Below are 12,335 nucleotides of genomic sequence, written 5' to 3'. Positions count from 1 at the left end.
AAATTCATAGAAATGGTAACCTAGTGATGAAGGAAACATAAATATGACAAAATTATATAATGTAACTGTCTCCTACAACAAGATCATCCTACAGACCAATGGGACACATGCAAACTAGACAAGGAAGACTTCTCTAAGCCACATTGAAATAAGGCCAAACACTTCCTCATTGGTTTATTAAACTTCTGACGTTCAATTACGACTGTTCTAAATCTACTCAGTGCTTCTTGTGCAAATTTGAATTTTGTAGGACATCTTACTGACAACAAAAATATCCGTGCTAAATTCACCCAAAGAAATCATGACGTTTAATTTTGTTCTAATTTAACTTTTTTGTTTTTGTTTTTGTTTTTTTTTGGGTCACATCCGGTGATGCTCAGAGGTTACTCCTGGCTATACGCTCAGAAATCGCTCCTGGCTTGGGGGATCATATGGGACTCCAAGGGATAGAACTACGTTAGTGTGTGCCACCCCTCAGGCCCCTAATTTCATAAAATTTAATTTTTAATAGCGTTGAGATGTAATTGACATATAAAAACACACTTTGTTCTTTGTTTACTTTTTGGAACACACCTGGTGATGCTCAGGGATTATTCCTGGGCATCGATAAGATCAAACCCAGGTTAGCCTTGTGCAACTCAACTGTCCACCTGCTGCAGTCCCCCAAACTGAATTATTTTATGTGACAATTTGATGAGCTTATATTTAAAAGGACTCTTCCTTTTAAGTATACAAACTATTGATACCATCACTGTGATGAAGACAGTAGGCATTTGCTACATTTCCCAGCATTCTTTCTGTTTCTTTGAGGGTGCTGCTTATTTGGGCTTTTTGCTTTTGTTTTGTTTCCTGGTCAAACTGGGTGATGCTCAGGACTTTCTCCTGACTCTGCACTCAGGGATCACTTCTGGTGGGGCTCAGGGTTTCACATGGGGTATCAGGGATTGAACCTGAGTTGGCCACTTGCAAGAAAAGTACGCTACCCACTGTACTATAGCTCCAGTCCCTGTTTGTTGTTGTTGTTTTGAGGGTAAGAACTCTTTTTATTTTAAATGGCTTGAGAAGATTTGGTCTGTATTACTATTTCTTTTTTTTTTATTTTATTGTACCACAGCGTCTTACATATATTTCACAATAATATTTTAGGTAGATATTAACATTGAATCAGAGGAATTCCCATACCCAAAGTTGTCCTCCCTCCACCCCCATTCCCATCCTGCATCCCCTATCCCCCACCCTCACCCCCCGGGCTGCCAGTACAAGTGGTCCCCTCTGTGTCTAGCTTACTACTTAGTGATCATCCAACTGTTTGGGCCTGGTACTGAGGGTAAGAACTCATGTAACCTATATTCTCAGCAAATTTTGAGAACCTCAGTACTATATTGTTTGCTACAGGTACTATGGATATGACAGATTGTTAGAACTTTCTTATCTTATAAATTGAGACTCAATATTTACAACATAACACCCCATGTCCCTCTCCCTAGTAAACAGAGCTATATTCTCTTGTTGTATGAATTCAACTATTTTAACTATCTTAGTTAAATGGGCTCATGCAGTATTTGTCTGTTTGTAACTGAGTTATTTTTCTTAGCTCACACTCTCCAGGTTCATCCATGTGGTCCCCAAATTGCAGGATTTATTTTCTTTTTAAGGGCTAAACAATATCCTTCTGATTTATTCATTCTTTATTAACCATTCACCTATTGGGCAACTGGGCCATTTCACACTCAGGTATTATGAATAGTGCTGTTATGAACATGGAAGGAGATACAGAAACCTCTTTTAAGATCCTGATTTTAGCCAAGCCAGAGTCAACAACAATAAAATCACATGACCCAAATTTTAAGAACCAAAATTAAAAATGGGCCTGTTATGCTGACAAGAGGGTGATGGCATGGGTGCATTCTGGGAACATTGGTGGAAGGAGGTTAACACTGGTGGTAAGATTGGTCCTGAAACATTATATGTCTAAAACCCAACTATGAGTAACTTTGTAAATCACAATGGTTTAAGTAGAAAAAATTAAAAGTAAACGAATAATAATAAAAAAAAGATCTTGACTTTAGGGCTCGAATAATAATGCAGCCGGTAGGGCTCTCATTTTTGCAGGCAACTGATCCAGATTAGATCCCTGCACCACACATAATCCCCTGAGCCCTGCCAAGAGTGAACCCTGAGCACAGGGCCAGGATTTATGAAGGGCTCAAATCCATCCCCAGTATTATATACTGTTTAGCTCATCTGGGAAAAGAAAATTCCAGGACTATTTTAGACATAGCAAAGCTCCAGAGTACTATTTTACACACATAAGCAATAGAATATCACTGGCAAACAACATTCTGTTAGGGTTTAGAGTCTAAGGACAAGATAGCACAATTGAAATAAAGCAAGGGCACAAGTTAGTTTATACAGGGAGGGGTGGGAGAGGGTCTAGCTTCTAATAATCTTTTAGATGATTGGCTGTTGTCTAGGGTACCTTCCTACAGCTCCCTATGTCCTTTCCAGATAGGCTACCTGGTATGACCAGGTATTTGGGAGCAGTGTTAATGGAAACTTAGGCTTCAGAAAGAGAAGCATAAGAAGTCTACAACATGTGGCCCTTTATCAAATGGTCCTCCTTGTTCAGAACCTAAGGCCCCACAATTCAACAAATTTTTCTAATTTAGTTTATTGTGAGATAACACTGTGTAAAAGATAGAGCAAGAAATTTACTCATGTAAGCTGAAGTGCTCCAGACCAATCAATCCATTACTAGTACATTCCCCAAAGGCCTGAGTATTCCACATTGAACTAAATCAATATGTCCACATATCAGATTATTTTAGAACCCACAAGTAAAAAGCTGAAGAAAACAATTTGAATTTTAGAACAGCATTCAAAGTCAAGTAGAATACATTGAATCACATGTTTAAAAAGGCACACTTTTCTTTAAAAATAATACTGACAAATAGAACACATCCATCGAATAGACTGTTATAGAAACTAAGCATGCTTTCTAAAAGCAGCACCATCGTTACTAGCAATCCATCCACCAATGAGCAGACAGTCTCTGAAACAACTCAAAAGAACAGTCTATAAATGGGTTGAATGACAGTGGCCTAAGATGCTGGCTCAGTAGGTAGACTGGCAGATAAAAACAAGCTAGTTGTATGGACTTGCTGTTTTAGTAAGATGAGCATGGCTGGCTTGGCTACTTGCCTTTCAACAGAAATACCAGTGAGGCCTAAAACATTATGTCAAAAATCACAGAAAATCATTGGGAATAAAAGTTATATATTTACATCTATAGCTACATAAACATATTTACATATATATCCTCAAATCACAGAAATCATACAGGGTTTCTTGAGATTACTTGTTTGTTTAGAAGCCATTGTTTTAGGGACAGATAGATGGTAGAGAGAGGGTACCATGAAAACTATATACCCAGGAGGAGCACTCACATCGAGAGAACTTTCTGAGATGATGGAAATGTCCTGTAATTTTCACTGTCTAAGGGCCACAGATGGCACCTTAGTATTTAAAATGTGGCTAATGTGATTGAGAATCTTAAATTTAAATTAATTTAAAATTTTAAAACAGTCACAAGTGGCTCTTAGCTACCCTCTGGGACACTGCAACTCTAGAAAAATCACTTCCATCATCACTAGTAATCTTTTACTTCGTGTGGGCATGGAAAGTGTGGAGAACTACAAAGCCATTATCAAGATGAGTGAGCTCTTTTATGAACCAAATAAATCTCTTCAGGTTTCAATAATGATTAGCAGATGATTGGAGCCTAAGCTCCCAGGAAGACATTAAAAACTCATTATTAGTCTAAGGATAGAAGTTAAGATTCTGCTATAAAAAGACGAGCTATTCTAGAGTTGAGGGTATATACAGTTATTTTAAAAAGGAAAATAACTCATTTGAACCCAAATCTAAGAAAAGTAAAAAGTATCAAAACTCAGTGATATTTTTTTGGTCAGAAATATATAAAAAAAAGTTTAATAACTGCAATTTAGAATGTGTGAAGATTCAGACTTCCCTCAAAGATATAAGTGGTTAGTGGTTAAAAAAAGTAAAGATTGGGGCTGGAGTGCTATAGCACAGTGGGTAGTGTGTTTGCCTTGCACATGGTCAACCCAGGTTCAATCCCCAGGATCTTATATAGTATGCTGATCACTGCAAAGAAAGGAAAAAAGAAAAAAAAAGGAAGAAAAGAAGACCTAAATCATTGACATCACAAAAATTAACCTAAAATGGATTAAAGATTAATATATTAAGCTAAAGATCATAAATACATAGAAGAAATACTCTAGAACCTTGATATTAGATCTATTTGGAGATTCAATTTCAATGTTAAAGAAAATAAAAGCAAGGATAAACAAATGGGACTGCATCAAATTTAAGAGCTTTGTTTTTTTTGGGGGGGTTTGGTTTTTTTGGGGTCACATCCGGCAGCACTCAGGTTACACCTGGTTTTACACTCAGAAATTGCTCTTGGCAGGCTCGGGGAACCATATGGAATGACTGGATTTGAACCACCATCCTTCTGCATGCAAAGAAAACGTCCTACCTCCATGCTATTTCTCCAGACCTTGCTTTTGTACAGCAAAACAAACAAACAAACAAAAACCTACCACAAAGACAAAAAGACAACCTAGAAATTGGAAGATAAGATATTTGCATATGACATAGTGTATTTTCTGGCATATAAGACTACTGGGCATAAAAGACAACCCCCTACTTTTCCTGTTAAAATATAGGATTTGGACTATATTTGCCATAAAGACCACCTCTCTTTTAACACACAACAAATGGAAAATTAAAAACGTAAAAAAAAATTGGTAGAACCCTCAAAGGTTAACAGTATATGTTTAATAAAGCTAGACTTTGGAGTGCCAACAATCATTTTACATTTGTCATTTGTAGTGAGTGACTGTGATTTTTTTAATTGCTATCTACATTGATAGCAGGGAGAGGGGGCTCCTCCAAGAGCAGCTGGCTGGGTGCAGTGATTAATAGGACAGCTAGAGGAAGACGGAGAGCCTCCTCTTTATCCCATAAAAACTGAACAGAGGACTGAGCACCAGAAAGCCACATATCAACAATGATACCGGCAGCTGGATGAGATATAGCAGTTGGTAAGTCAGCTCTTCTATGTACCCTGAAAGATTAATCAGGACTAGCAGAGCACTGAGTGATGACACCTGGCAGCTGGATGGGATGTGGTAGTAAGAGGGGGGCGGATCACTCATTCCTGAAACTGGAGTAGTTTTCAGCAACTGTATTCAGGTGTATAAGACAACTACCAACTTTAAAGAAGTTTTTCATTGATTAAAAAGTCATCTTAGGGGCTGGAGAGATAGCGTGGAGGTAAGGCCTTTCCTTGCATTCAGAAGGTCGGTAGTTCAAAGCCCGGCATTCCATATGGTCCCCTGAGCCTGCCAAGGGCGATTTCTGAGCATAGAGCCAGGAGTAACCCCTGAGCACTGCCGGGTGTGACCCCCCCCCAAAAAAAAAAGTTGTCTTATAAGCCAGAAAATACAGTATATCCAAACCTGAGAGCACCATTTCAAAGAAGGCATACACAGTCTACTGATCTTGATGAAAATGCAACTCAAAACCACAATGGGATGTCATCTAAGACCTATGAGAGTAGCTTCTACCAAACAGGTTATGAACAAACTCATGGCAATAATGTAGAGAAAAAGAAAATAATATAAAAAATAGTTTATTAATGGGAACATTGGTTAGAATTCTGCTTTCATACCAGAATGTTAAGTGTTTCTCTGTATACAAATTATATGAATTTCCTTTGTCAACAATTTTGATATTTAATATTCTAGTTTCAATATTCCAAGACCTCAGCAGACCATAACTTCAAGTTATTGTTACTGTTTCCCTATTCCTACTAAATGTTTATCCATAGAAGTGATTTTTTTAAATAGCTTTTATTAAGGCCAATGTGAATTACAGTCTTTCACATTATGTTTAAGGTATATAGTGATGGTGTATTGGGACAATTCCCACCACCAGTGTTGACCACCCTTTGCCCCTGTTCCTAGCATGTGTACCTCCACCTTAGTCCCCTGTACTGCTGGTGTAACAGGTCCCTTTTGTGTATAGCTTGTTGTGGGTTGATTCCATTGTCATTGACTTCAAGTTGGGCATTTAGGTCTGGTCATTTTTTATTTCCATGCAATATTCATGAGACTGCTTGTCCCTGGTGCCATACACTTTTTCCCCCCTCAATTTAAACAGCAGAACAAGATGATTCAAGTTCTATGGTTTTGTTGATAAGAAAAAAAAAGAAGGAAAAATAATCAGGGAGGAGCCCCCATTTAAAAACTGTGAATATAAATTTAAAAAAGAAGGAACAAAAAGAGGAAAAGGAAAAACAAACCCAAACAGAACAAAACTAAATTAAACAAAAATTTAAAAAAAAAATGGAAGGAGGGCCCAGAGAGAGATAGCACAGTGGTGTTTGCCATGCAAGCAGCCGATCCAGGACCAAAGGTGGTTGGTTCGAATCCCGGTGTCCCATATGGTCCCCCATGCCTGCCAGGAGCTATTTCTGAGCAGACAGCCAGGAGTAACCCCTGAGCATCGCCGGGTGTGGTCCAAAAACCAAAATAAATAAATAAATAAATAAATAAATAAATAAATAAACAAACAAACAAAAGGGGGATTGGTGTGATAGTTTTGTTTTGTTTTGTTTTGTTTTGCATAGACACAATAAGTATTGGGGAAGTTAGAGAGGAAATTTCCTTGACCTAGGAGATATAAGGTTTCTCCACTCTTGAAGCATACTATCATGGGATCTTCTACAGGCTCCAACCATGTACATTGTCGAACCCCCAGGACTTTTTATGGTGCCAGGAAACATTCTGCTCAGTTGTCGTTGTCAAAGTCAGTCTTCTGTAATTTGAGATTAGAAGTAATTTTTTAAAGAAATATCTAGAATTATTTTAAGGACCAGCCTTTTAACCTCTATATTGTCCATTATCCTATATTAATTCTCATATTTTGGAAATTTTCATGAAGAATTTGTTTTATAACTAAATACCAGGGAATAGTTTTATATTCTTTGTTTGTTTGTTTGTTTGTTTTTTGGGTCACACCCAGAAGCACTCAGGGGTTACTTCTGGCTCTATGCTCAGAAATCGCTCCTGGCAGGCTCAGGGAACTATATGGGATGCCAGGATACGAACCACCGACCTTCTGAATGCAAGGCATTCCTCCATGCTATCTCTCCAGTCCCAGTTTTATATTCTTGAAAAATTATTAGGAGGCCTCCACTTTTTAAATGACAATGGAATCCACTGAGTGTTCTTTTTTTGTCCTTTCTTCTGGGAAGCTGAAATCAGTCTACATTCTTATCTTCTATCTCATCTATATTCCAGTCTCTTATCTATCTACGTATCTATCTACCTACCTATCTATCTATCTATCTATCTATCTATCTATCTATCTATCTATCTATTAAATCTATCTATCCATCTATCTCTATACATACTTTATTTTCACTTTTGTGGTTAGATATGTGCTTTATCATCATTTTGAGGAATTTCATTTTCCTTTCCCTAACCTCACTATATATATGCTTTAAGATAAGCATTTTAAAAACCTATATTAAATACATGCATATCTATTACCCTTTAAAAAGATGAAGGATTTGGAGTGTCTTTCTCCCTGACCCCTCATAGTTGTAGCAAACCTTCTATTAAAAGCCACAATTAGGGGCTGGAGAGATAGCACAGCGGTAGGGCATTTGTCTTGCATGCAGCCGACCCAGAAAGGATGGTGGTTCAACTCCTGGCATCCCATATGGACCCCGTGCCTGCCAGAAGTCATTTCTTTCTTTCTTTCTTTCTTTCCTTTCTTTCTTTCTTTCTTTCTTTCTTTCTTTCTTTCTTTCTTTCTTTCTTTCTTTCTTTCTTTCTTTCTTTCTTTCTTTCTTTCTTTCTTTCTTTCTTTCTTTCTTTCTTTCTTTCTTTCTTTCTTTCTTTCTTTCTTTCTTTTCTTTCTTTCTTTCTTTCTTTTTTTTTGGGGAGGGGGTCACAACCGGCAGTGCTCAGGGGTTACTCCTGGCTCCAGGCTCAGAAATCACACCTGGCAGGCTCAGGGGACCATATGGGATGCCGGGATTCTAACCAATGACCTTCTGTAAGGCAAACACCTTACCTCCATGCTATCTCTCTGGCCCCCAGGAGTGATTTCTAAGCACACAGCCAGGAGTAACCCTTGAGCAATGCCAGGAGTGACTCAAAAACCAAAAACCAAAAACCAAAAAAAAAAAAAAAAAAAAAAAGCTACAATAATATCCATGATAAAAAGAAAATCCCCAAAATACACACTATTATGACAGACTTTAAAGAAGACTGTGAGTTAAGTGGATTTGAAGTCTCCAATATTTTTAATCAAAGGGTAATAAAACATCTAATAAGCCTGAGAAGCATAATTGCCTAGAGGATTTTATATGCTATTTAGAATAAATCTTAACAGCTTAATGAAGTTTTAATGTATTATCCCTGTCAAACAGATGTCTACAGATAAGGGATGGAAGAATTTTTTTTCTCTGATCAATAATGAAAATGCACTAAAACAAATCAAAGCAAATGGGTTTTTCGATTAATAAAATATTTAACATCCCTGAAATGCACCATTCCATAATATAGAAATTCTGGCAAGTTACTACAAGTGAAATCTTTTGTGGGACTAGAAGTTGTATCTTAAATATGTAATAATTTTTATCTTGAAATAATAAAATAAAACCATTTACATTTATTTTACCAACCACATAAAATTTGCATTACTTCTTCAATGGTCATGTGAAATATCCATAGTCCCTGACTTCCATTTTTCTAATCCTGTTTAAAGTCCCACCACTAGAAAAATGCTGGCATTGCACTTTAGCCTCATAGTGTTGGCACCACAGTGAAAGATCAAAACATGGAAATAGTAAACATCTGGCCTTTTAAATAAGGTCTACCTCTGGATCTTCTTCACCTGAGTTAACTATCTCTAACTCAGTGTCAGTCCAGGGCCAACTCCACCTAAAACTAGGCCCCAAGAGTGAGTAATTTTACCTACTTGGTTCTAAAGATTAGAGCAAGGATGGATATATGCACCTAGTCAGGCAATGAAAATTACCCAAGTCATCCCCAAGAGGTTTGTTACATACATACATATATATATATATATATACATCTCTTCTTTATTGTTCTTCTGTCAAGGAGTAGATAGGCTGCTTCCAGATCTTTTTTAAATAATGTTGCTTTAAGATAGAATGTTTCCCAAGATTGCTTTAGCTATTCTAGGGTGTTTATTGTTCCAAATGAATTTCAAAAGTGCCTGATCCACTTCTTTGAAGAATGTCATGGGTATTTTTAGAGAGATCGCATTAAATCTGTACAATGCTTTGGGGAGTATTGCCATTTTAATGATGTTAATCCTGCCAATCCATGAGCAGGGTATGTGCTTCCATTTCTTCATGTCCTCTCTTATTTCTTACAGCAAAGTTTTATAGTTTTCTTTGTATAGGTCCTTCACATTTTTAGTCAAGTTGATTCCAAGATATTTGAGTTTGTGTGACACTGTTGTGAATGGGGTTGTTTTCTTAATGTCCATTTCTTCCTTTTACTATTGGTGTATAGAAAGGCCATTGATTTTTGTGTGTTAATTTTGTAGCCTGCCAACTTACTATATGAGTCTATTGTTTCTAGAAGCTTTTTTGTAGAGAATTTAGGATTTTCTAAGTAGAGTATCATGTCATCTGCAAACAGCGAGAGCTTGACTTCTTCCTTTCCTATCTGGATTCCTTTGATATCTTTTTCTTGCCTAATCGCTATAGCGAGTACTTCCAGTGCTATGTTGAATAGGAGTGGTGAGAGGACAGCCTTGTCTTGTGCCAAAGAATATGGGAGAAATTACTTTCCCCAACTTTAAACTGTACTACAAAGCAATAGTTATCAAAATAGCATAGTATTGGAATAAAGACAGGCCCTCAGATCAGTGGAATAGACTTGAATACTCAGAGAATGTTCCCCAGACATACAATCACCTAATTTTTGATAAAGGAGCAAGAAATCCTAAATGGAGCAAAGAAAGCCTCTTCAACAAGTGGTGTTGGCACAACTGGCTAGCCACTTGCAAAAAATTGAACTTAGACCCCCAGCTAACATCATGTACAAAGGTTAAATCCAAATGGATGAAAGACCTCGATATCAGACCCGAAACCATAAGATATATAGAACAACACGTAGGTAAAACACTCCAGGACATTGAGACTAAAGGCATCTTCAAGGAGGAAACTGCACTCTCCATGCAAGTGAAAGCAGAGATTAACAGATGGGAATATATTAAATTGAGAAGCTTCTGCACCTCAAAAGAAATAGCTCCCAGGATACAAGAGCCCCCCACTGAGTGGGAGAAACTATTCACCCAATACCCATCAGATAAGGGGCTAATCTCCAAAATATACAAGTCACTGACAGAACTTTACAAGGAAAAAAAAAACATCTAATCCCATCAAAAAATGGGGAGAAGAAATAGACAGAAACTTTGACAAAGAAGAAATACATATGGCCAAAAGACACATGAAAAAATGCTCCACATCACTTATCATCAGGGAGATGCAAATCAAAACAACTATGAGATACCACCTCACACCCCAGAGATTGGCACACATCACAAAGAATGAGAACAAGCAGTGTTGGCGGGGATGTGGAGAGAAAGGAACTCTTATCCACTGCTGGTGGGAATGCCGTCTAGTTCAACCTTTATGGAAAGCAATATGGGGATTCCTCCAAAAACTGGAAATCGAGCTCCCATATGACCCAGCTACACCACTCCTAGGAATATACCCTCGGAACACAAAAATACAATACAAAAATCCCTTCCTTACACCTATATTCATTGCAGCACTATTTACCATAGCAAGACTCTGGAAACAGCCAAGATACCCTTCAACAGATAAATGGCTAAAGAAACTGTGGTACATATACACAATGGAATATTATGCAGCTGTCAGGAGAGATGAAGTCATGAAATTTTCCTATACATGGATGTACATGGAATCTATTATACTAGTGAAATAAGTCAGAGAGAGAGAGAGAGAGAGAGAGAGAGAGAGAGAGAGACACGCAAAATGGTCTCACTCATCAATGGGTTTTAAGAAAAATGAAAGACATTCTTGCAATAATATTCAGACACAAAAGAGAAAAGAGCTGGAAGTTACAGCTCACCTCATGAAGTTCACCGCAAACAGGGATGAGTTTAGTTAGAGAAATAACTACGTTTTGAACTATCTTAATAATGACAATGTACGAGGGAAATAGAAAGCCTGTCTAGAGTACAGGCGGGGGTTGGGTGGGGAGGAGGGAGATTTGGGACATTGGTGATGGGATTGTTGCACTGGTGATGGGTGGTGTTCTTTACATGACTGAAACCCAAACACAATCATGTATGTAATAAAGTTGGTTAAATAAAAATAAATAAATAAAAGATGGAATATTTATATCTAATTTAATTTGTGGTTTTGTTTTGTATGTGAGGGGTCAATATTCACAAGTGAGATAACTAGATTATATGCAATTTCTTTTTAACTTTTTGGAAAAGATCATCCTGCTTTCCATGAAGGCTACATGAAAGGAAAAGGAGAAAAGACACATTTGAAAATCTGTTTCTTTTTGAGTTTTGAGTTTGGGGGCTACATTTAGTTATGCTCAGGGCTTACTCTTGGCTCTATGCTCAAAATGACACATTTTGTTTTGTCAGAATACTTGTCATAAGCTGAAGGCTATCAAATGAAAAAAAGCTGAAAATACCTAACTTCAGTCTTATCTGAAGTTAATTACTTTGCCAGATCTTCCACTTTCATAGTGTCTGTATTTCATTAGCATCTTTGCCACTCCAGATGTTCAACATTGTTAAAACCCAACATCACCTCTCAGTAGCAAGTTCTGTCTATGACATTTTAAAGTCAGTAACTTTTACAATGTGTAGTATATATAAGCATTTTATTGTTTTTTTTTGGTTTTTTTTTTTTTTTTTGGTTTTTGGGCCACACCCTGTGACACTCAGGGGTTACTCCTGGCTATGCGCTCAGAAGTTGCTCCTGGCTTCTTGGGGGACCATATGGGACGCCGGGGGATCGAACCGCGGTCCATCCTAGGCTAGCGCAGGCAAGGCAGGCACCTTACCTCCAGCGCCACCGCCCGGCCCCTAAGCATTTTATTGTTATATAAAAAATCTCACTGTAGGGCTGGAGAAATAGTTTAGTGTGTAACTTATGTGTACCTAATCTGGGCTCTATCTCCAGTCCGCCACCACTGACAAAAGTGATC

The 12,335-nt window shown here is 37.6% G+C and overlaps 1 pseudogene; it reads left to right on the top strand.

Annotated features, from left to right (window-relative positions):
• Window positions 1-12,335, top strand: part of LOC126011829 (40S ribosomal protein S3a-like) — a 53,270-nt pseudogene that overhangs the window by 671 nt on the left and 40,264 nt on the right.

This window comes from Suncus etruscus, chromosome 6 (assembly GCF_024139225.1).
Source record: "Suncus etruscus isolate mSunEtr1 chromosome 6, mSunEtr1.pri.cur, whole genome shotgun sequence".
In the NCBI taxonomy this organism is placed as follows: Eukaryota; Metazoa; Chordata; class Mammalia; order Eulipotyphla; family Soricidae; genus Suncus; species Suncus etruscus.
The sequence above is the reverse complement of the archived record's forward strand: the minus strand, read 5'-3'. Positions and strand labels throughout refer to the sequence as shown.